We start from the raw sequence: 21,316 nt of genomic DNA, 5'->3' as shown, positions 1-21,316 counted from the left end.
TCTCTCCCTCTCTACCTCTCCCACCCCTCTCAATCTCTGGCTATCTCTATCTAATAAATAAAGATAATTAAAAATATATATGAATGTGAAAAAATGTCAATCTGTATCTAAGACTGGGAGAACTATAGTGTTTCTTTTAGTAGTGGTTCTATAGTAGTGGACTTTTGGTGATGGGAGTGGTAAAAAAATTAAAATATATATAATGAAAAAATAATAAAAGATTCTCTGGGTTCGAAGAAAAGAGAGAGAGAGAGAGAGAGAGAGAGAGAACTAGTATTTGGATTCAGTACCTTATTCTGGCAAACCTAACACTCTAGCTAGGGCACCATCTCCCAGGGTTGCTGCTGGACTTGCCTTAGAAGGAACAGAGAGTGGTCCAGGAGATGGCGCAGTGGATAAAGCACTGGATTCTCAAGCATGAGGTCCTGAGTTTGATCCCCGGCAGCACATGTACCAGAGTGATGTCTGGTTCTTTCTCTCCTCCTATCTCTCTCATGAATAAATAAATTTTTTAAAAAATTAAAAAAAAAGAAGGAGCAGAGAGGCAGTCTGGGAGGTAGGTCAGTGAATAAAGCCTTGTACCTTCAAGCAGGAGGTCTCAAGTTCAATCCCTGGCATCACATGTTCCAGAATGATGCTCCAGTTCTCCCTCTCAGTCCTCTGTCTCTCATTAATAAAGAAATAGAGGGGGCCTGGCAGTGGTGCACTTGGTTAAATGCACATATCACTGTGTGCAAGGACTAGGGTTCAAGTCCCTGCTCCCCTCTGGCAGGAGGGACACGTCACAAGTGGTGAAGCAGGTCTGCAGGTGTCTCTATTTCTCTCTCTCTCTCTCTCTCTCTCTCCCTTCTCCTTCCCTCTCAATTTCTCGCTGTCTTGTCAAATAAAATAGAAAAAAGAGACCTAGTGGGGGTTGTATTGTTATATGGAAAACTGGGAAATGTTATGCATGTACAAACTATTGTATTTAGTAAAACATTAATTCCCCAATAAAAAAATTAAAAAGGCATTCACTAAATTCCAAAAAATAAAAAGAAAGAAAGAAAGAAATCTTTCAAAAGAAAGAGGAGAGGAAAGAGTACTTTTCTTCAACAACACTGGTAATAAAGCTAGAGTAGGTGGCTCCCTATAGACTAGCAGATCATTCCCAAAACACACATGGATAACAAAAATAAGGAAGAAAAACAAAGGGAAAAAAACTATCCTTAGAGGTTTTTATTATTATAATAAGTGACTATGAAGTATGTAGCAAATACAGATGTTCAGTTAAGAAATAAGAGGGTTAGGGGAGAGGGTTAGGGGAGAGGGTTAGGTTACCCTGTGCTGACCTTTCCATCCTACTGATAGTATAACAAAAACTGACTTGCTCCTTCCCACCTCAGAATCACTCTTTGGATCACTATACTTTCTGAAACACGGCGTGCAGATACATTTCCATTCAAGAGTTCACAACCCCTCCAGCCACTAAGCCAACCTGCCAGGGCCCCACATCAAGCTAAAAGCTTGTTTGGAGTTTCTAGAAGGGGAATAAAGCTACCTGTCTCTATTCCAGGGAAGGAAGTCCTCTTAGACCTTGCAGCTTTGGGAGGGACACGCATGGAGTGGTGAGGGAGGAAGGGGACACCCACCCACCCAGCCAGATTAACCAAATCCACTCTGGTGATCAATGGGGTGACAGATGTCACAGCGAGATCACCCCCACATCCCACATCAAGTTGAAAGCTTCCTGGGCAGACTTGCCCCCATCTTCCTCTCTCTCTCTCTTTTCACTGGGGAAGGACACTAGAGCTGTTCCCACATTATTCCAGAGAAGGGCCTGCCTCTTGTCAGCTAGCCTAACAGGGAGCCTGTAGGGGTGGTGGATCTGTCAACTGTAGGGAAGTTGATTCCCTCTAGGGAGAGGCTGCCAGTTCCTCCCCCAGGCTTTTCCCCATCCTTCACCTTCCCAGGGTAACTTTGCACTTTACACAAATGACGAGTGACCCAGCTGATGCCCTCAGACTGCCACAGCAGTCATGCAAGAAAGTCTTGGATAGCCTGTGACCTCAGCCCCCAAGAATGTGGGGGAATTCAGAGTGAGGCAGGTCTGCTGGGACCAGGCCTGAAGAGGTTAGTTACTTAGCAGAGGAAAACTGGGAAATCTCCAGTGTACTCTGAGGCACAGTGCTGCTGGCTGTACCCCTGGGGGTCAGAGTGACTCTTCAACCTACTGGGAGTTAAAGCAAAAGGTGACCTGGGTGCCCTGGTGCACTTGTAGATGTTGTCACCCGTATCCTAACTTTCCTGCCTTAGCAACTGGCTAGGGAAGGCTGAATTGTTTCCAAGGTTCCTGTCTGCAACCATTGGGCTGGGCTTATTCCCCTAAAGAGACAGAGATCCGGACAGTGGAGGACCAAGCTTTCCCAGCTTGCACTGCAGCAGCCAGTCTCTGCCAGAATTTACTTCTCTGTCTTTCACTATAAGGGTGGATATGAGGCCTACCCAAGTGACCTCTTTGGACAAATAAAAATAACTGCTGGGAGTCTGGTGGTAGTGCAGTGGGTTAAGCGCAGGTGGTGCAAAGCGCAACGACCAGATGTAAGGATTCTGGTTGGGTTCGAGCCCCTGGCTCCACATCTGCAGGCGAGTCGCTTCACAGGTGGTGAAGCAGGTCTGCAGGTGTCTATCTTTCTCTCCCCCTCTCTGTCTTCCCCTCCTCTCTCCATTTCTCTCTGTCCTATCCAACAACAACGACATCAATAACAACAACAGTAATAACTACAACAATAAAACAAGGGCAACAAAAGGGAATAAATATTAAAAATAATTTTTAAAATACCTGCTTTTAAAATTTTTATTTATTTGTTATTGGATAGAGACAGAGAGAAGTTGAGGGGGGGAGACAGAGAGAGAGAGAGAGAGAGAGAGACCTGAAGCCCTGCTTCATTACTTGTAAAGCTTTCTCCCTGCAGATGGGGACCAGAGGCTTGAACCTGGGTCTTTGTGTACTGTAAATCATGTGCACCACTGCTTGACCCAAAATATCTGCTTTTAAATTAATACAGTTTTGTACTTCTGGGTCCCAGTGGCCTTGGCTGAAGCTAGGACCCTCCATACCCAGCAGTGTGCAGTGTGACTGTCCATGTCCAGCAGGGTCCAGGTGCAAACATGGTCATCTCCCTGCACCAGGGGCTGCTTTCCTTTTTGGGGGTGGGGTAGGATGGAGGGGGGAGAAGGACACCTTCGTGCCATGGACACTTAACCTGCTATGCTACCACCCAACCCCCAAATCTCTCTTTCTTTAAAAAGAAGATGAGAGAGAGAAGGGAAAGAGAGGTGGTCCCCACCTGCAGGGAGAAAGCTTCATGAGTGGTGAAGCAGGGCTGCAGGCATCTGTCTCTTTCCCTCTCTCTCTCCCCCTGCTCTCTCAATTTGTCTCTATGCAAATAAATGAATAAAATATTAAAGAAAAGAAAGAAAGGAAAACTAGTTATGTTCTTTTTAGGGAAGAAAAAAATTCCTCCTGTAAGAACATGCTCAACATAATGAAGTATTTTCCAGGGCACTTGGCACCCCTGTTTGCTGGCAACACCCAACCCAGAGAAAAGCCCTGTTTATTTGAACTGAGGGCACTCAAGGCCCCTGGAGCAAGAATCATAGCACCTGCCCAGCTCCACATCCCCCAGGGCGGTTCTGCTCCAGCACCCTCACTCCCAGTGATGCAACTCAGTGTTGCTCAAGGCCTTGCAGCAGGGTGCTGCTGGTGAGAAACCGAGCGGGCTTGTCATGCTGGGCGGAGGCTCCTGACACCTGCTTGAGGGGACTCCTGGGTTTCCAGCTGGCTCACCTTCCACAGTCTCCTGGGTATGGCACCACACCTCCATCCCACCCACCCACTCTCCTCCTCCATCCTCCTCACTTCCCCTGCTCAGCAACCGGAGGGCAGGTATATAAGCAATCCTTCCACTCTGCAGACACCCCTGCATTTTCCCCTGGTCTGCCTTACCCCCTACCCCTGCCCCCTGCAACCTTCATTCATTTGACAACTGTAGAATCTACTCGGTCTCTTCTGTTCCCCTTGCGCCTAGTCCTGGCCAGCACATTGGTGCTTTCCCCTGGATCTTCTCTGTCCTCTACACTCCCCAAGTGACCTTTGCTAGTAAGAATCCAGGTCACTGGTTCTCAGTGCTGGCAGCAAGCTGGAATCATCAGGGAAGACTGGAAAAGCTTACGTAGTGCTGTCCCCACCCTCTGAGTTTCTGATTATCCCTGGGTGGAGCCCCGACACTGGTATTTTTACAAAGTTTCTGGGGACATTCTACTGCTGGAGTGGATGAGCACAGCTTAAGTTACTTTCCGCCCTTTGCCCATCTGGGGTTACATAGATGAATTAACCCTGTAAACTGAGGCTTAAGAGCCCCCCTTAAATGATCTATTTGTCTATTGGATAGAGACAGTAGGAATTGAGAGGGAAAGGGATGATAGGGAGACAGATAGACACCTGCAGCCCTGCTTCACCATTTGTGGTTCAAGCCCGTTTTTTGTTTGTTTGTTTGTTTGTTTTTGCTCCCCTCCCCCACTCAGGGTTTTCATACCTGTGTAAATCCACTGCTCCTGGGAATAACTCTTCTCCCCACTTCCCCCCCACCCAATGTCCTTCAGATGTTTTTTGCTGCTTTTTAACAGAGGGTGAAAAAGAGGGAGAGAGAAGCTACTCCTTTGCATGGCGTTCTGGTGGGATGGCTGGGGATTCAAACCTGGCTCTTTAGGCTCAAGGTGAAGTACATGCTTTACCTCCTGAGCTATCTTCTGCACAAGAGTTCTTTAAGGATCCTGTAGGAAAGACTCACAAAAGGAGGGGTCTCCCCACCAAACCTTTCTAGAAGAGAAGACTACACATCTCTCTGTCCAAATATTTGTTTGTCCAAATGTCTGTCTGTTCACATATCTCTTTGTCCACATAGCTTTCTGTTCACATAGCTCTCTGTCCACCACATACCTCTCTATCCACATATCTTTCTGTTTATAGCTAGGGGTATATTGGGGAGTAGTTCCACAGCCTCTGTGGTAGTGTCTAGTGATGGGGTGGGCTTGGCAGAGGAGGTCTGCAGGCAGAGAAAGGAGGACAGATGGACATCCTGTCCTGGCTAATGTCCTTACATACATGCAGGACACTTGGAGAGGACTGGCTACAGGGGCAGGTGGAGGTGTAAACCAAGGAAATAGTACATACTTCTGTCAGCACTTGATTGCAATGAGCTGTTGATTTCTGGATCTAGCAGTGGAGGCTATGGGAACCTCCTGCCCAGATCCCAGATCTTGTGATCCCCTGCTGTAGGGCATGTCTGCAGCTAATTACTCATAGCTGAGCCCCCTGGTGCCCACCTTAGCCCCCCAGCACTGCCTACCCTGAAGGGGAGCTCAAGTTCCAAGGCTGCACCCTTGCCCTGGGGCAGCCTCATGTAGTGACTGGTTTGTGAAGGACTCAAAGAAGGAAATCTGCTTTGGCTGCTGAACTCTGGGGATCCACAGAGATATCCATTTCAAATGCACCCCAGTTTAACCTCCCCACATCCATTCTGCTTCCTTTACCACCTTTCCACCTGGAGGGTTGCTTTAGTTTTCACTCCAGTAATCCACCCCACATTCACATCTTCACCTTGAGGTCTGATTTTTTTTCTTCCCTTTTGTTGCCCTTGCTTGTTTTTTTATTGTTGTTGTAGTTATTATTTTGTTGTTATTGATGTTGTCATTCTTGGACGGGACAGAGAGAAATGGAGAGAGGAGGGGAAGACAGAGAGGGGTAGAGAAAGATAGACACCTGCAGATCTGCTTCACTGCCTGTGAAGTGACGCCCCTGCTGGTGGGCTCAAATTGGTCCTTACGCTTTGTGCCATGTATGCTTAACCTGCTGCGCTACTGCCCGACCCCCCAGGTCTGATTTTTTAAAAATTTCTTTATTGATGGATTAATGTTTTACATTTAAGAGGTCTGATTTTTTAATTTTTAAAAATCATCTTTATTTATAGCATAGAGACCGTCAGAAATCGAAAGGGAAGGGGGGGATAGAGAGGGAAAGAGAAAGAGAGAGAGAGAGAGGCATCTTCGCTACCATTCACAAATCTTTCCCCCTGCAGCTGGGGACTGGGAGCTCAAATCAAGGGCCTTGTGCTTGGTAACATGTGCACTCAACTAAGTGTGCCGTCACCTAGCCCCTTGCTTTTCCTTTGCTTTTGTCTCTTTTTATTTGAAAATGTCTGCTCAGAGCAGTGAAGCCTCAATGAAAAAAAAAGAAAAAGAAAAAAGAAAAGACTTAGCATTGGTTACAGCACACTTCTGGAGCACAGCCTCTCTTGTGTGGTCTTATTCCAGTTATCTAACCTCTCAGCTTTTACTTAGAGAGAGGGAAATATAAGGGGCCAGGTAGTGGCATACCTGGTTGAGTTCATCTTACAATTTACAAGAACCCGGATTCAAGCCCCTGGTCTCTACCTGCAGGGGACAGTTTTGCAAATGGTAAAGCAGGGTTGAAGGTCTCTCTCTCTCTCTCTCTTTCATTCTTTCTTTCTTCTTCTTCTTCTTTTTTTTTTTTTGCCTCCAGGGGCTTGGTGCCTACACTACAAATCCACTGCTCCTGTGGCCATTTTTCTGGTTTTTTTTGATAGGACAGAGAGAAATTGAGAGGGGAGGGGAAGATATATATAGAGAAAGATAGATTCCTGCAGACTACTTCACCACTTGTGAAGCGACAACCCTGCAGGCGGGGAGCTGGGGTCTCAAACTGGGATCCTTGTGCAGGTCCTTGCGCTTCGTACTATGTGTGTTTAAAATGGTGTTCCATTGCTCATCCCCACCCTCTCACTTTCTGGCTGTCTCTATCCAATAAATAAAGATAAAAATTTTTAAAGAGGGAAATATATATATATTTAAAGATTTTTATTTATTTATTCATGAGAAAGATAGGAGGAGAGAGAGAAAGAACCAAACATCACTCTGGTACATGTGCTGCTGGGGATTGAACTCAGGACCTCATGCTTGAGAGGCCAATGCTTTAACCACTGTGCCACCTCCCAGACTACGAGGGAAATATATTTTATAAAGCTCCTGGTAGCATTGAACCCAAAGAAATGACTTAGAGGAAATGCTCAGGATAGTGGTTCATAAGGAGCAGGCATTCAAATGGTGGAATTAGTAGATTAAGATCTGGTATCCATCCATCAAGACCTCTATTTCCTTCAGTATTCTAGATCCACATGGATAACATTAATATTCCACTTTGATACAAAGAAACAGATTATGTTACTCCATTTGATACATGGTAATCTATAAGGCTGTGATCAAACATATAGAGGGCAGGGTGAGAGTGGAATACCATCTGAAATTGACAAATACTATTACAACAAAATCAAAAGTGGACATGGGGAGTTGTTGGGTGGTAGCGCACCAGATTAAGTGCACGTAGTGTGATGCACAAGGATCCGGGTTCGAACTCGGGGGGGGGGGGTCTTTTCACAAACAGTGAAGCAGGTCTGCAGGTGCCTGTCTTTGTCTCCCCACCCCCCATTTCCCCCACCTCCCTCATTTTCTCTCTGTCCTATCCAACAAGAACAACAACCAGTGGATTCATAGTGTAGGTACCAAGCCCCAGTGATAAAAAAAAAAAAAAGGACATAGAGTAATCTTGGTAAAACCAAACAGAGCCAGGAAGTTGTTGAGGTCAAGGGCCATGCTGCCTCAAGTGGACATAGTGTGACCAAGAACTAAGGGGGAGATCACAGAAAATCACGGACCTCCTGGCATTGGTTGAAATCACTGCTTGATGAGCTTTTTGCCAGTCAGAACTGCACTAGTAAGACCAGGTGTTGACACTCCTGGTTAAGTGCACGCACACACTACAGTGTGCCAGGACCCAGGTTCAAGGCTCTGGTCCCAACCTGCAGGGGGAGAGCTTTTCGAGTGGTGAAGCAGGTCTGCAGCTCTCTCTCTCTCTCTCTCTCTGTGTGTGTGTGTCTCTCTCTCTCTCCCTCTCTCTCTCCCTGTCTATCTTCACCTCTCTTCTCAACTTCTCTCTATCCTATAATAAATAAAAAAGTAAATGTATATAAAAGAGCTAGTTCCTTAAAAAACAAATAGACACAATAAACATGAAGTGACTGTAAACTACAGTTGTCTATAAATAAGCCTAACCTCTGTCCTGCTTGCCTGGCTAAGTGTGTTTTTGCTTGATACAGGGCCCAAGGATCTTGTACACCAAGTTCCTTTTTTTTTTTTTTTATGCTATCTTCTCTACCTGCATTCTATTTGTTAAAAGATTTTTTAAATATTTTATTTATTTGTTAATGAGAAACACAGGAGGAGAGAGAAAGAGCCAGACCATCACTCTGGTACATTTGCTGCCAGGGATTGAACTCAGGACCTCATATTTGAGAGTTCGATGCTTTATCCACTGTGCCACCTCCCAGATCACATGTTAAAAGATTTGTTTCTTTCTCAGGACCCTAGTCAGGGAATCCTAGGATTCCCACACAGGCATGATGGGCCTAAACCTCTAATAGATCCTATTGTCACTGGTCATCTCCATCAGGAACAACATAATGGACCCGTTTGTGGGCCTCTACAGGACCTTGCCCCCATGTGGATCAATAATGGTAGGGACTGCCTTATCCTCAGAAGGAAGGTTAGGCCAAAATCCTCTACCACTTGAAGAAGATGGGTCTGGCAGTGGGTGCAGCCTAGAATGTTCCTAGCTATGACCACAGAAAGTGAACTCAGACCTACAGAGATGCAGAGGTTACACAGGCTCCTCTGCTGAATATAGGCCCCAGATCAAATCAACGAAGTTTACAGTTAACAGTATTTATATACTTTTCCCAGTTTGGGGAGTTACTTTCTGCCCTGATGCAGCTTTCTAGTCCTATTTCCAACTCTGACACCATCTCCCCACACAATACCTTTGGCCCATCTGCATGCTAGCTATCGGGCTCAGGCAAAAAGTAGTAAAGTCATGTGCCCCTTGGAATATATCTAAAATAGACCTACTAACTTCTCCAAATTGGTGAACCCAAGTTCCGTTTCTGATATACCAAATAAATGTTGCACTATAGATCACCCGACCAACTAACCAGCAAACCAACCAGCAAACATTCCTGAGCTGTGACACTGAAGCTACAACACCTGAGTTAGAAGACAGCTGCGACTAGAGCTGCCTCCAGCTTCTCTTTCTTGTCTTTTATTTATGTATTTATTTATTATTGGACAGAGAAAAGGAGAAATTGAGAGGGGAGGGGAAGATAGAGAGGGAAAGAGACAGTGAGACACCTACAACCCTGCTTCACCACTCGCAAAGCTTCCCCCTGCAGGTGGGGACCAGGGGCTTGAATCTATGTCCTTGAGAAATGCAGTATGTGGAGTTCCGGAGGCGGAGCTACGAGCAGCAGATCGCTTTCTCTCCTCTCCTCTCCTCTCCTGGATCAACTAGGAATACCAAAGGAGACCACCCGGACAGAAACAAGACAGGACTAGAATGACCACAGAAACCCAGTAAATCACCCGTGAGTACAAACACGCGTGGCTGGTGACAGAGAGGAGAGAGGGGCCTAAGGAGAGATTAAGTGACTGCTAACAGTTCGACAGTTTGTTAGTGGAGACACCACCTCCAGTCTGCTCCACCAACAAGGGGACAGCTGAAGGGAGGAAAGGACTCCCCAGAGACTCACCAAGTACAACTCTGAGTCTCCATTGCTACTACCCTCAGAATCTGGAGCAGCAACAGGGAGGGGCACCAGGGTACAGAGATCTAACCGGGAAACTCAGGAGAAGACTTATACCTCGGTGGCATAGCTGAGGGGCTGTGAAAGTCTCTTTGCATAACCACTGGATTATCTCTGCCACACCCTGCTTTATCTCTTGGTCAGGAGTCAGTGATTAAGCCAAGAAGCCTATTGATAGTTTAAAAGCCCTCAGGCTACCATAGCCTACAGGGGAAAAAAAAAAAAGGCTTTTACACCACTGAACTCTAACTCAGGGATTGAAAAAACTGTTAACTTATATAAAATGGTTAAAACAACAAGAAAAAATAATGGAGACTCGAACCAGGACAAGAGTCCAGCTAAAAGTCCTCCAGAGGGCGAAGCACAAAACAACGAGTTCAACATCCAAACATTAGCTAAGGAAATAATAACAGGAGTGAGTAAAGAATTTGAAAAAGTTGTAATCAGAACTGCAGGAACAACAAATGAGAATATGGAAGAAAATTCTAATAATCTCATGGTTATTAGAGAGCTGAAAGCTGAAATCGCTGAGCTAAGAAGGCAACTAGCTGAACAAGCTAAAACAGTATCAGAGCAGGGCAACAAAATAGATGAACTCCAGAAAGCAGTAGAGGGCAGAGAGAATAGAATTAATGAGGCTGAAGACAGAATTAGCAAGATTGAGGATGAATTAGAGACAACTAAAAAAGAAGTAAGAGATCTCAAAAAGAGATTAAGAGATGCTGAAAACAACAACAGAGTCCTATGGGATGACTTCAAAAGAAACAATATACGCATTATTGGCTTACCAGAGGAAGAAAGAGAAGGGGAGGAAGAAAGCGTTCTCCAGGCCATAATAGCTGAAAATTTCTCTAGTCTAGACAACACCAAAGACATAAAGATTCAAGAAGCCCAGAGGGTCCCAAACAGAATTAACCCAGACCTAAAGACACCAAGACATGTCATACTTAGATTGGAAAGGAATAAGGATAAAGAAAGGATCCTCAAGGCTGCAAGAGAAAAACAAAGAGTCACCTACAGAGGAAAACCCATAAGATTAGCAGCAGACTTCTCCATACAAACACTACAGGCCAGAAGAGAATGGCAAGATATCTACTGAGTGCTCAATGAGAAAGGCTTTCAGCCAAGAATACTATATCCTGCTAGATTGTCATTCAGACTAGATGGAAGCATCAAAATCTTCTCAGACAAGCAACAGTTGAAGGAAGCAACCATCACCAAGCCTGCCTTGAAAGAAGTTCTGAAAGGTTTCCCATAAACAACCAGACCACCACAAATAGAACATATATCAAAACACTCTAAAACTCTACAAGAATGGCGTTAAAATATCTTCAATCTTTGATATCAATAAATGTGAATGGCCTGAATTCACCTATTAAAAGACACAGAGTAGGAAGATGGATCAGAAAACACAACCCAACAATATGTTGTCTACAGGAAACTTACCTAACGCAACAAGACAAACACAGACTTAAAGTGAAAGGATGGAAAACTATCATTCAAGCCAATGGCCCACAAAAAAGGGCAGGAACAGCTATTCTCATATCTGACATGATAGAGAAATGCAGTATGTGCTTAACCAGGTGCACCACAACCTGTCCCCAGGTTTCAGTTTCTTGGTCAATAGGATATATACATTAGGTTGGACTTAAAGGGATAATTTGCCTCCTCCCTCCCACCCCAAATTCCCATTGTTTAAAGGTGCAAAACCACTCCATTAAGGGCAGGGCAAGGCTCCTGAGATTAGTGACTTTTCCCTTCTGCTGTATTTCTGGGTTCTTTAATGTGAGCGCTTAACCAGGTGCGCCACTGCCTGGCCCCTATTTCTGGGTTCTGGACTCCTCTGCCCCACTGAAGCCCAAGTCTCCAGCTCCACCTCTCAGAGTGGCACAGCCCACAGGTGGAAACTATCTTTGGGCTTTTGAGTTTCCAAACTCTGCTGTACCTCCTAGGAGAGGAGAATTAGAAGGGGTTCAGCAAGCTTGCCGCTCTGTTACCCGACTGTTCCCTCAAATATCCCTCAGTGCCCAGCACAGAGTCTGGCACACTGTAGGGAGTGAGACATGTGTTAAGCATGTCCAAATCCACAGCTGGAGGGCTACCACTTCACACCATTTGGAATGACTATAAACAAAAATTGAAAAGTAGCACGCTTTGGGGTGGGGTGAGGTGGGATGCCATGGGGTTGGGAGAATGATTGAAAGCATCCTTAGTGTTCAAGCAGTGAACACAGACAAATTATTTATTTATTTACTTATTTACTTATTTTTGCCTCCAGGGTTATCACTGGTGCCTGCACTATGAATCCACTGCTCCTGGAGGCCATTTTCTCCATTTTTGTTGCCCTTGTTGTTACCCTTGTCATCATCATCATTATTGTTGTTGTCACTATTGTTGTTATTGTTGGATAGAACGGAGAGAAATGGAGAGAGGAGGGGAGACAGGGTGGGAGAGAAAGACAGACACCTGCAGACTTCCTTCACCACTTGTGAATCGACTCATCTGCAGGTAGGGAGCAGGGGGCTGGCTCAAACTGGGATCCTTAGGCTGGTCCTTCTCTTTCGCACCATGTGCACTTAACCCGCTGTGCTACCACCTGACCTCCCACATTTTAATTTCAATTTTTCATTTATTTTAACTTTTCAATAAAATTTTGATTAGGGATTTAATAATGGTTAACAAGATTGTAAGATAATAGGGGTACAAATCCATATAGTTCCCACCACCAGAGTTCTGTGTCCCATTCCCTCCACTGGAAGCTTCCCTGTTCTTTATCCCTATGGGATTATGGATTGAAATTCTTTTTTATTATTATTACCTTTATTCATTCATTGGATAGTGACAGCAAGAAATCAAGAGGGAAAGGAGTGATAGAGAGAGAGAGAGACAGAGAGACACCTGCAGCACTGCTTTACCACTTGCAAAGCTTTCACCCTGTAGGTGGGGACCGGGGACTCAAACCTGGGTCCTTACACATTGTAACATGTGTGCTCCACCAGATGCGCCACCACCCAGCCCCTGGATCAAAATTCTTTATGGGGTGCAGAAGGTGAGAGTTCTGGCTTCTGTAATTGCTTCACTGGACATGGGCATTGGCAGGTGGATCCACACCCCAGCCTGTTTCTCTCTTTCCCTAGTGGAGTAGGGCCCAGGGAAGTCAGAATGGTGTCATAGAAACACCAGCAACTTGGTGGTGCTTAGCTCTCCTTTGTCCTTTCCAACACCCTTTTGCCAATTCACAGATGGACTATAATTTTCAACCATGGTTTCTTTTTGTCCCCATCTCTGTAATTTCTTTCCTTCTGGCCTGGAGATCCTGCTTTCACTCAGACTTGCCAGGATTTGAAAAACTATTTATTTACAGGGGGTCGGGTGGTAGGGCAGTGGGTTAAGCGCACATGGCACAAAGCACAAGGATGGGTGTAAAGATGCCGGTTTGAGCCCCCGGCTCCCCACCTGCAGGGGAGTCGATTCACAGGCGGTGAAGCAGGTCTGCAGGTGTCTGTCTTTTTCTCCCTCTCTCTGTCTTCCCCTCCCCTCTCCATTTCTCTCTGTCCTATCCAACAATGATAACAATAACAACAGCAATAATAACTACAACAATAAAAACAACAAGGACAACAAAAGGGAAAATAAATAATAACAATAATAAAAAACAGGGTAACAAAAGGGAAAAAATGGCCTCCAGGAGCAGTGGATTCGTGGTGCAGGCACCAAGCTCTGGCAATAACCCTGGAGGCAAAAAAAAATGTATTTATTTCCTTTTGTTGCCCTTGCTTTACTGTTGTAGTTATTGTTGTTGTTATCGATGTCGTATTTGTTAGGACAGAGAGAAATGGAGAGAGGAGGGGAAGACAGAGGGGGAGAGAAAGATAGACACCTGCAGACCTGCTTCACTGCTTGTGAAGCACCCCCCCCACAAGTGGGGGCTGGGGGCTCGAACTGGGATCCTTACACTGGCCTTTGCACTTTGCGCCACATGCGCTTAACCCGCTGAGACTCCCTGAAGTGGATTTTTGAGGAGATTCAATCTAGGTGCTGTCTTCATGCTGCCATCTTGATTCCCCCCCCCCCCTTCTGAGATAGACAGACAGAAAGAAAGATATCATAGCACTGAATCTTCTTCCAGTGCTATGGGGGCCAGGTTCAGACCCGGGTCGTGTGCATGGCAAAGCAAGTGTACACTATCCAAGTGAGCTATCTTGGTAGTTCCAGACAGTTTTTAAAACATCATCTGGGGCTAGTTTTGGTGACTTGGCTGCCAGTTTGTGATTCTGAGGTGGATATGTCTCTCAGCTTCAGAGTCTCATACCAGGGGTCAGGATCTTTGGGGACAAGTCTGGGAATCTAGCACCTTATTACCAGGCTTGTCCACTGGTGCCCAGTGGAGTTTGAGAACCACAAACCTCATGTTGTAAGGAGAGTTTTTTAAAAATTTATTTCCTTTTGTTGCCCTTGTTGTTTTATTGTTGTAGTTATTATTGTTGTTGCTATTGATGTTGTTGTTGTTGGATAGGACAAAGAGAAATGGAGAGAGGAGGGGAAGACATAGAGGGGGAGAGAAAGATAGACACCTGCAGACCTGCTTCACCTCTTGTGAATCGACTCCCCTGCAGGTGGGGAGCTGGGGGCTCAAACCGGGATCTTTACACCGGTCCTTGCACTTTGCGCCACCTGCACTTAACCCGCTGCACTATCACCCAACTCCCAAAGAGAGTTGTTTTTCTAGGTAGGGGAGGACTGACAGGGCAGCCTGAGACCAGCTTCCCAGAGCAAACAGCTACTCAGAGAAAATATTTCCAGGTGACAGGAACTGGGGAGGGGCAAGGAGGAGCCCTGAGGGAAGATCTCTTTCATCCCAAGCCTCACCCTGGCTCTCCTTGGCTTCACGTGCTTACGAGCCTGTCCCAGTGGCTTTTGCCCCAGTGGGCAGAATGACTGCAGGCCTTGATACCTGTGGCTTCCTGGTGAACTGGACAGAAACTCTGTGCTGGGGAGACAGTCCAAATAGAGATGTCATGTTGGGGGAGCTTCTGCCCCACGGACAGCTTGGGTGCTGATAGATGAGTGTTAAGCAATATGTTTGTAGGTCTCTTGCTTAATTGTTCCAACTGCAGTTAAAAGTTGCCAGTTCTTTTCCGACAAGGGTGTTATTTCCAAAAATCTACAAGCCACCCGAATGCCAGATGTGGATCACCTGAGTACTTTAGGTGTTTATTCTGAAGCCACTATGAGGCTTCCTGATTTAGGGCACTCTAGGAGGTTGGGATTCCAAGCTGGCAGTTACAGGTTTTTCTCATTTTAGAAGCCCCAATAAGCCCATTCTTCCTTCCCATCAGCTCTCAGCTCTCTGATGAGGTGACAGCAGGAAGGAACAAGGATGCTTATCAGCAAAGAAAATGACATGGGGTGGTGGGTATGCCAACTTGGGGCTTGTTTTTATGGGGCTAATCATCAAAAATCTCCATCCCATCTCCCCCTCTACCCCTCAAGTGCTCTTACATACACCATAGCTAGAAAAGAGCTTTGGTTAATATTATAAACAGAAAATGACAAGGATCAGGGGCCAGGCAGTGGCACACCTGGTTAAATGCACACATGTTACAGTGTGCAAAGACCCAGGTTCAAGCTCCTGGTCCCCATCTGAAGGGAAAAAGTTTCCTGAGTGGTGAAGCAGGGCTCCAGGTATTTCTCTGTCTCTCTCTCTCCCTCTCTATCTTCCCCTCCCCTTTCAATTTCTCTCTGTCTCTATCTAATAATAAATAAATACACAATAATAAAAAGGAAATGACAAGGAGAAAATTAATAAATGAGTTGGAGTCTATGTACTTTTACATATTTTTGACCCTAAAGTGTCCATCTAAGTAAAAGCTTTTACCTAGAGAACCCAGCAAATATTTTCAGTTGCTAGGAATCACAATCAACATAAAATTCAGGTGGAGGGTAGATAGAATAATGGTTATGTAAACAGACTCTCATGCATAAGGTTCCAAATTCCCAGGTTCAATTCCCTGTACCACCATAAGCCAGAGCTAAACAGTGCTCTGGTAAAACAAAATAAAACAAAACAAAACCACATAAAATTCAGCTGCTGCAAAACTGTGTAACAGTCTTAATACTTGTAATAAAAGATCTAGCTTAGTAGATATTATGGTGGTTGTTACAATAGCCAAAGTTTACAGAGCACTTACCGTGTAGGTTGGGCTTGGTGCTAATTTATTTGACTACTTCACTTAATCTTTACAACCTTGTGAAATTTAATCCTCAAAACCATTCCACTCAGGAAACAATTTCGCCATTTTACAGATGGGAAGACTGGCCTTCACAGGCTACATGAGTTAAGCACTTTCTATTGTTTGTAATTATGTAACCCTTAGGCCACTCCTCCTTACACCCCCAGTTGGAATTTATATCTTTTTTCTTTAAAGATTTTATTTAGGGAGTCAGGCGGTAGCGCAGCGGGTTAAGCGCACGTGGTGCAAAGCGCAAGGACCGGCATAAGGATCCTGGTTCGAGCCCCCGGCTCCTGCAGGGGAGTCGCTTCACAGGCGGTGAAGCAGGTCTGCAGGTGTCTGTCTTTCTCTCCCCCTCTCAGTCTTCCCCTCCTCTCTCTATTTCTCTCTGTCCTATCCAACAACAACAACATTAGTAACAACAAAAATAATAACTACAACAACGAAACAATAAGGGCAACAAAAGAGACTAAATAAATACAACAAAAATAAAAAAATTTAAAAAAAAGATTTTATTTATTTACTAATGAGAAAGATAGGAGGAGAGAGAAAGAACCAGACATCACTCTGGCACATGTGCTGCCAGGGATCGAACTCTGGACCTCATGCATGAAAATCCAAAGCTTTATCACTGCGCCACCTCCCGGACCACAGGAATTTATATTTCTTTATTATTATTATTTCCATCATGGTTATCACTGGGGCTCAATACCTTCACAATGAGTCCACTGTGCCAAAGTACTTTTTTTTTTCTATAGAGACAGAGAGAAGTTGAGAGAACAGGGGAGATAGAAAAGAGAGAAAGAGAGACACCTGCAGCCCTGCTTCAACTGCTCATGAAGCTTCTCCCCTGCATTTGGGGAGCAGGGGCTTGAATGGGCATCCTTGTGCACTGTAATGTGTGCACTGCTGGGTGCACCACTGCTTAGCACTTCCAAGTTCCTGTTACTTTTTCAGTGATAGACTCACTGAAGTTCTGGGCAGGGGTTAAATATGCCTACAGTTGCACAGCTATTCAGTAGAAAATATGGGGTTTGAGACCAGGGAGATGTAGTACCAGAACCCACCTTTCAGTCTCTACATCGGGTCAGACAGTGAGTCACAGCTCAGGTAGAGACATCTGGGCACATTTGCTGTGTCAATGTTTGGAGAGACAGAGAGAGAGAGAGAGAGAGAGAGAGAGAGGGAGACTGGGCACCACCTCAGTGTCCATCAACAGGGGGAGGACCTTGGGTGGATGGCTCGGCAGGAAAGTACATGGTTTGTAAGCATGGGACTCTGGGTTCAAACCCCAGCACTGCACACAAACAGGAAAGACAAAACTATATGGGACATAATAAACAGAAAAGCTCTCTCTCTCTCTCTCTCTGTGTGTGTGTGTGTGTGTGTGTGTGTGTGTGTGTATGTGTGTATGTCTCAGTGAAAGGGGAAAAAAGATAAGTGAGACCCAGTCACACAAATTATGGCACACATTCCATAGATGGAACAGGCAGACACTAAAAGGAGTGAATTATATCAAGGAGGCTTGGTGATGGCACAACCGGTTAAGCGCACACAGTACTAAGAGCAAGCACCTGCACAAGGATCCAGGTTCGAGCCTCCAGCTCCTCACCTGCAGAGAGGATGCTTCACTGGTGGCGAAGCAGGTCTGCAGGTGTCTCTCTGTCTCTCTCTACCTCTCACTTCTCTCTCAATTTCTTTCTATCCTGCCCAATAAAATGGAAAAAAATTGGCCACTAGGAGCAGTAGATTCATAGTGCTGGCACTAAGCCCCAGCGGTAACCCTGGAGGCAAAATTAAAAGGAAGTCACTTAGGTCATACAGACACCTCTGTGAAGAGATGCCTGTGAGACAGTAGGTGGGAACAGCTATGTGCTGAGTCATGTGCTAAGTCATGTGTGCAGCATCAAACCACATGAGACTATGGGAGCAAGAAGGCCGGAGATGGTATTCAAGCATGTGTCTCTCACGATGAGGCCCTGGGTTTGGTCTCCAGTATCCCCCAGCATCTGAACACAAGGCACATTGTGTTTTATCTACAAAAGCATACTCATCTTGGGAAACCTGAGGAATATCTACTTGTCTACTTGCAGAATTATGAGCAGAGAGATATGGAGAAGCCTGGCATGTGGTAGGCATTTAGCTCTAGGGACTCTGTCATCTGCTGAGAAACAGGGCCGGGTGAGCTGTGCAGAGGGGCCATCTTACAAGAGCTGAGGCTGGCCTCCTCACCCCCAGTCTCCACTTAGTGTTGCCCATTTGCCAAGAACTCTAGGGAGCCAAGAAAGCCACTAAAGCCACCATGGCCACAGCCTCCCGGGTCATGTGGAGGTGCAGTATGGACCAGGACCAGAGCAAGTGTCCCGCCCAGTGTTACTTAGACACGCACTTGTACACATTTAGAAAAAGGATTTGGTGGTGAAATTACCAGATTGTGGAGAGAAGTTTCCTCTGGGTAGCAGGATCAGGGAAGGGACCGCCCCCCCCCCCCACACACACATCCTGCTTTGTTTGGGTTACAGTGAAGAGTCTCCGCTTAGGCTGAGATGACAGCATCAACCCCAGTTCTTTTCCCCCTCCTGACTCCTGCACTGCTGAGGAATTGTGGACAGAATCAGAAAAGTGGGGAAGGGTGGCACATCTGGTTGTTTGCACATGTTACAGTGCATAAGGAGCTGGGTTCGAGCCCCCAGTCCCCATTTGCAGAGGAAAGTCTTGCCAATGGTAAAGCAGTGCTGCAGTGTCTGCCTCTCCCCATCTCTATCTTATCCTTCCCTCTTGATTTTTCTCTGTCTCTATCCAATAAAAATCTTTTGAAGAGGAGATGTTTATTTCTTGGGGTGGAGGATGTAGGAAGAGGGGCTGCACATAGCTGTGGAGCTGCCAGAAGACAGGCTTCCCCTTCTGTGTGCAGGAAACAGGCTGCAGCAGGTGAGACTATCCAGCTCACAGACGAGGAAAAGGGTGAGAAGCAGAGTTTGAGTGGTCTAGGAGGTGGCACAGTGGATAAAGCACTGGACTCTCAAGCATGAGGTTCTGAGTTCAATTCCTGGCAGCACATGCACCAGAGTGATGTCTGGTTCTCTCTCCTCTCTCTCTCCTCCTATATTTCTCATATAATAAATAAATAAAATCTTAGGAAGAGAAGAAGGAGAAGAAGAGGCAGAGGAGGAGTTTGGAAGCAGCCTCTCTCCTGTGACATGTCTGCGCCCCAGCGGCTTCAGCCCCGATATGGCCTGGGAGCCGAGTACAGCATGGCCTCTTGGTGCTCTGTGATCTGAAGGGAATAGGTCGGTGCAGGGATGAGGAAGCACCCCATTAATGGGTTGTAATTCTGACACTTGCCAAGTCATGTGAACCCCAGCAGGTCACTCAGTGGTTCTGAGTATAAAATGGGGACAGTCACCATAACAACGCCTGCCTCTAAGAGTTACTGAGAGGAACACACAGTTGTAATGCAGATGGCTCAGAGGAAATCTGATGTCAGCCATCACAACTTGTGTGGACTTGGACTTTCTGACATTCCAATGGGAGAATCGTGATCCAAATCAACCCTTCCCCTGAGTTGCCTCTGAATTAAAATGTTCCCCAGTTCCCGTGGATTCTGGGAGCAGGAAATATGATTAAGTGGCCTGGGTGTGCCAGGAAATGCCAGTCAGAAGCGTTTTCCCAACAGCCTGCCCTGGTGTCTGCCAGCCACAAACAGATGAACCGCCTCGTCCCCATAGCAGGAAGGGCTGAAGTCTGCCTGGCTTCTCTCCTTGCCCTCTGGCCCACTCTGCCTGTTTAGACTCTTCCCTCTTTGGACTTAAAGCCCAGACTCCCTCCTTCCTGGGTGTCGGCCAGGCCTTGTTTGGGGCTCTGTAGCAACAAAAAGCCAAATGTGGAAATTGACTCAAGAAGGAGCAAGTAGAAAATACAATTTCTTGGGAGTTTTGTCCCGGTTTCCTTCACACTCTGTCAGCTTACCACGTTACTCGATTCCCTATGATATATTTGTGCTCACCACCAGGCCAAGTAACTGAGTGAAAAGAATGCAGGACCTCGGGGCTGAGTGGTGTCACATTTGGTTGAGCACACACATCACAATGCGCAAGGTCCTGGGTTCAAGCCCTGGTCCCTACCTGCACGGAGGAGAGCTTCATAAGTGGTGAAGTAGGGCTGCAGGTCTCTTTCTGTTTCTCTTCCTCTCTATCTCCCCCACCCCTCTCAATTTCTCTCTGTCTCTATCCAATAATAAATAAATAAATAAAATTAAAATATATATATTAAAAAAAAAGACCCAGGCAGTGACACACCTGATTGTGCGCACATGTTATCATGTGCAAGGATCCTGGTTCAATCCCCCCATTCCAACAGGGTGGGGGAAGCTTCATAAGTGGTGAAGCAGTGCTGCAGGTGTCTCCCTTTTCCCCTTCCTCTCTATCTCCTTCCATTTCAGTTTCTCTCCAATAAATGAGTAAATAAATATAAAAGAAACAAAATAAAAAGACAAAAATCTTTTTTTTAAAAAAAAAAAAAGGAAGGTAAGGGTCGGGCGGTAGCGTGGCAGGTTAAGCACACATGGTGCGAAGCGCCAGGACAGGCACAAGGATCCCGGTTTAAGCCCCCAGCTCCCCACCTGCAGGGGGGTCACTTCACAAGCAGTGAAGCATGTCTGCAGGTGTCTATCTTTCTCTCCTCTCTCTGTCTTCCCCATCTCTCTCCATTTTTCTCTGTCCTATCCAACAACAATGACATCAATAACAACAATAATAATAACCACAACAATGATAAAACAACAAGGGCAACAGAAAGGGGAAAAAAATAGCCTCCAGGAGCAGTGGATTCGTGGTGCAGGCACTGAGCCCCAGCAGTAACCCTGGAGGGAAAAAAAAAAGTCACACACAAAAAAGGAAGGTAACGGGATGTTCTTGGGGTGCTGGGTGGGCAGTGATAACATTCACATCTTCAGCACCTCTCTGTCTCCCTGCATGAGTGAGAGAGAGGGTAGAGCCACTTGGCCTCTGATGATCACAACTCTTAGTCTCTTCAGCATGTGAGCCAGGAGATGCAGGAGCCCACTTGCCCTTCCTCTGCCCTGCCAATGTGGTGACAGGCTACTATTTATCACAATGCATTCCTGACCTATGAAATGCCTGGCTGGTTCCAGAGGCTGGCAGGTGTCACAAGGCTCTGAGCTATGAAGAGCATGTGTGATGGGTCAGTTCAGGGTGGCTACCTCTTCTGTATATACTTGCTTAACTTTTTTAAAGAGAAATCTGTCCGATGAGTTAGAAAACAAGAATTGCAGGGCAGGGGTAGATAGCATAATGGTTATGCAAAGAGACTCTC

Source organism: Erinaceus europaeus, chromosome 1 (genome assembly GCF_950295315.1).
Source record: "Erinaceus europaeus chromosome 1, mEriEur2.1, whole genome shotgun sequence".
NCBI classification, from domain to species: Eukaryota; Metazoa; Chordata; class Mammalia; order Eulipotyphla; family Erinaceidae; genus Erinaceus; species Erinaceus europaeus.
This window is presented reverse-complemented; position numbering follows the sequence as displayed.